The sequence below is a fragment of the Zea mays genome, chromosome 6, assembly GCF_902167145.1.
Source record: "Zea mays cultivar B73 chromosome 6, Zm-B73-REFERENCE-NAM-5.0, whole genome shotgun sequence".
In the NCBI taxonomy this organism is placed as follows: domain Eukaryota; kingdom Viridiplantae; phylum Streptophyta; class Magnoliopsida; order Poales; family Poaceae; genus Zea; species Zea mays.
Window position 1 is genome coordinate 167,340,703 of NC_050101.1, and position 4,684 is coordinate 167,345,386.

The 4,684-nt window shown below is 34.9% G+C and overlaps 2 long non-coding RNA genes across 2 annotated transcripts; both read right to left on the minus strand.

The window, feature by feature from the left end:
• Window positions 1-1,223: 1,223 nt before the first annotated feature.
• On the minus strand, window positions 1,224-1,860 carry LOC109940129 (uncharacterized). Its single transcript, XR_002262646.2, has 3 exons — window positions 1,798-1,860; window positions 1,433-1,703; window positions 1,224-1,301 (listed from the first exon to the last, which is right to left on the minus strand). It is a non-coding gene; the product is annotated as an uncharacterized lncRNA (long non-coding RNA).
• A 136-nt stretch (window positions 1,861-1,996) lies between these two features.
• LOC103630543 (uncharacterized) lies at window positions 1,997-4,408 on the minus strand. Its single transcript, XR_002262645.1, has 4 exons — window positions 4,324-4,408; window positions 3,780-3,843; window positions 2,970-3,042; window positions 1,997-2,062 (listed from the first exon to the last, which is right to left on the minus strand). It is a non-coding gene; the product is annotated as an uncharacterized lncRNA (long non-coding RNA).
• Window positions 4,409-4,684: the final 276 nt, after the last annotated feature.

Below are 4,684 nucleotides of genomic sequence, written 5' to 3' on the forward strand. Positions count from 1 at the left end.
TGTCCACACTGTTCACCCCTGTTGGCTTCCTTGCGACTGATAGCAAGTTCCAACAGAGGTGCTGGCGAGTTTCGTAAAAAAAAGGAAGAGGTGATATTTGCTGGTTTATTTTTTGAAAGGTTCCATTTTTTCCAAGAGTGTCGTATGATCTGAGTGCCTTCAGTTAAAGAAGGAAACACCCGTCACAAGTGTTGCTTTGTTGCAAGGTTCAATTTTTTGTTCCAAAACTGCTGCATCGTCTGGAGTGTTTTGAGATGAAGAATGAAGTGATCCTCTTCGGTGAGCAATTTTTTTGTTCTTTCAATTTGCAAAAATGCTATCATCATTATGTCGTTCCTACCGCATTTTCCACATATCTTTCGTAAGCGGATATTGTTTTCAATAGTTTTGTGATTACCAGGCCATGGATTACAGTGGACTAAATGCAAATGACATAGGCTTGTATAGATCAAGAACCATGCTAACAGTGATGAAGAAAGATGAATGAAGAATAGTGATGGTGAACTTATTTATTAGCTCATAGAAAGGTCACATAGTTTTATACAAAGTGATCACCATTGAGACCGAACACACGACTAATACAAAATAGAGAACAAATCATTACTACTAAGTTTCATCTAAATCATAACTAACAAAGTATCTACTATAACAAGCTAGAACACGTCTCAATCAGATATCACAGTTGTGAGATGTGCCCGTCTGTTCTCAAGAAATTTGTCGACGATACAACGCCTTGGATTTTGAATCAACGAACGTCGAATATCTGCAATTTAGAACATAATTTGTAAGAAGATGATTATTTTAAATTATTATCATTTTAATTTTAGCTATAGTTTATAAATATATTATAAGAACCAGTCACTCTTCAAGTGGTATGTAGTGTGATGATCTGGGTTGAAATGAACGGTGCTGTAATCCGAGGTTTCCAAGCATCCTATTGTTAGGATAATAAATAAGCATAAGAATTGAGTTCAAGTTGAAAGATTTTAGGTACAAGAGAAATTACTGTGTTTATTGTTACGACGCAGCATAGTTCCAATAATTATGTTATTGTCAACTCTAGCTAACGACCATCGTAGAGCATTTCTTTGCAAGAGGTCAGTCCATACCCCCACAACGATTAGATCCCACCTATAAAAACATTAATGTTGTCTGAACAAGACCTAACAATTACTTAATACTTTCAAAAAATAATGTAGCTATAAATTAGTGTCACCTGGAATCCATTAGTACAGCCTCTCTATACGGCCTTCCACCGATATGCTTTAATGGCTCTAAATGAAGAACTATGCCAATAATGTCTGAGCAATTCACATGTGATTAGTTATCTTTGAATAACTTATACATCAGCCATTAGTACTATATATATATATATATATATATATATATATATATATATATATATAAACCATATGGAAGGAATGATCATTACCTACGAACGACTTATGCGGTTGTTGATACACCTTATGGAATGGCATAAGATACTTTGGAAATGGAGGAAATTGGATTGGCTTAATGAATGGCTCCACAATAGTATGTGTTATCAGTCCGATCTCTAGCCCATGTCCAATATTCCGAAATTGAATCCCCTCCCTATTTAGACAGAATCCCACTCTATACAATGTATATGTGCATCCTTGTGTGAGTAAGGCATCGAAACGTGGAACATTATTGCGACTTGAAATTGCTTCCATTTTGGATCCCTAGATATATGGGAATACAGGTCGTATGAGTCAAAGAATTTTATTATAACAACATGACTATATTGACTCTATTTTAAAGCTTGAAGTAACTCACTGTGATATCCTGTAGGATGAAGTGTTGACTATCATGACGCCTAGGGAACTTAACAACTACCCTCGCAAAGATACTCTTTACGTGTGGTAAGTTATTGAAATCTTGAATATCATCAAATAACACGAAACTATATAAAACACAAACTGTAGCTTAAGTTCTTCATTCATATATAAATGTGACAAGTGAACTATATACTTACGGAGGAAAGGGACGAATGTCTGGAACTGTCCTATTTTGGTTTATTCTACCTGATCCCGCCATTGATCTTGTAGGACCAATCATGGCATTATTGCAAAGAAAATATCATTAAAAGGATTAAATGACAAAGTCCCTCTGTCAAACAAATAGATTTCTTTTACATCATAATGAAATTACAAGAAAATATTTTGTAGAAAGTGTAGACTCTATCTACGTCTTTGTTCTTTAAGAAACCTAGCATCAAATTGAAGATTTTTCATATAACAATATTTAAAGTTAAATCATAAAATGTAACATAATATGTCCAATTGTATTTAACTTTGTTTATGTTTCTTGCCACACAGTACATGTAATGATTCCTTTTTTCGTATTAACGATCAGTTTGCTGATTTGCCATATTAATGTGTTTTGCGGGAAGTCAAGGAGTTGTATTCAAAATCATGGTGGATGTGACAAGCAAATGAAGCAATGATTCAAATATTACAATTCTGGACGGTGACTTAGAAGCAATGATTCAAATGGAGCGTAGGAAAAAGATATCGAACTAACAAGTAATAATCTCACTTAAGGGTGTTTCGCTTTGTATTGAACTGTAGACATAGAAAGAAGAATTAAGAGAAGCGAAGAAGAATGAAGTTGCGCAGGTGCAAGTGCACCGTACAGAAAGCATACTACCAGCTAATCCTTTCAACTATCATTTTAGCATCAACCTCTATATACCGGAAGCATGCTTGTATATAAACTTCATACCCCAATAAATACCCCTAATACACACAAGTTTGTCATGTCCATATATATTAGTTGGAATTTTAATTTAAATTTGTTCTCAATACAATTCATTTGCTTTTACAATTTGGTAATAGACATGACATAACAAAACATGTTCAAACTGTAATAGTAGAACAGGTCATTCAAATATTCAATATAAAAGAAATAGTATTAAGAACACAAAATGAAAGCATGAAAGCACTAACCAAAGTTTTGTTGGACAATACAGAGCTGCAAAGATGGGTACAGAAATTGAGGCGAACACAATTCCGAATTTCCCTGGGTAGTCACAACGACCCATGATTATTATAGAAAACATAAGTATTCACATTCTGAGAAAAGAAACAGGTATTCTCTATCAGAATTTTCATAGCAACGCCAAACTAAGATGACAGAACTGCTATACAATGATGACAGAACTGCTATACAATGTTAAATGTTGATGAGAAAACACAATGGTAAGTAGGTAACAACTATAGGAACATATTCAAAGATCCTTCTCAATTCGGATGCAGCGACACAACACACTACATGTTTTGAGAAACTAATCATTGCTATTTGCTAGCTCGGTAATGAACAAAATATTTGAAATAAACACAAACTGACCAGGTGAGCAGAAAGGCAAGTCGAAGAGAACATCATATTAAGGTTACTGAATCAATGACAATCCCACTCGCTCCCATAATAATCTTAGATTAGGTTACATAATAAGATGTTTCATAGTTTTTCTCATCAACATTTAACATTCATCAAAGCTGATAATACTTGTTATTTTGCTAATGGACAAAGAAAACTACAGAAGCATTTTGTTTGTCCACCTAAATTTAGTAAACAGTACAAGGAAGATTGTGTGCCAAGCAAAGAACTACATATCCATAAATGGACCACCTAGATGTCTGGGATCAGCAATAAAGTATATTACTCTATAATTTTCCAAAATTGAAAGCTAGACATAATTCATGGAAAGACAGTATACTGGAAGCAACACGAGGTTGTAAAAGACAGATGCTCCATACTTGTGGGCACAAGAAGAAAAAGGCAACACTGATGCTTGAGAGTCTGCACTGCTTGGGATTAACTCTGAGAAAAACAAAATGGTAAGTAGAGAAGCAAAGATTAACTCTAAGAAAACACAATGGTAAGTAGGTGACAACTATATGAACATATTCAAAGATCCTTCTCAATTCTGATGCAGCAACACAACACACTACATGTTTTGAGAAACTAATCATTGCTATTTGCTAGCTCAGTAATAAACAAATATTTGAAATAAACACAAACTGACCAGGTGAGCAAAAAGGCAAGTCGAAGAGAACGTCCTATTAAGGTTATTGAATCAATGACAATCCCACTCGCTCCCATAATAATGTTAGATTGTATTGATTTTTAATACCATGCCATCTTCCTAGAAATTTGTTGGACAACAACAGTTCGTTCTAAACCTACCTTAATTTAGTATTTTCAACGGTTCGTTCTAAATCGGCCTTAATTTTGTATAGATTTTCATTAGCTACTTACAGGCAACAATAATATTTCTACAAGAGGATGAGGCAAACGTACCACTTCCTGGGGACATAGAGGTCCACAGTCTTACCCTCCTCGTACTGCATGGTGACAGTTGGGGGAACTACCGCAAGAGCAACTGAAATACAATAGGACCAACTATCAGGCACATAAAAAGAGAACAACACTATGCAATTTGAGGGCTCATTCAGTACTGTAACAATTCAAAATTGATGGACAAGCAAGGCTATTCTATATTTATAACTTAGTTATGCAAACAACTGAAGTCCAATTCAGGCTCTAATGAAAAGGCATAACTAAAACTGAACTATACAAGCAAGGCTATTCTCACGGACGCGGTTGTTTCTGCCTTGGTTAAGACCATGACGCTTCCCTTGCCACCTCAGTTTCGAGGGAT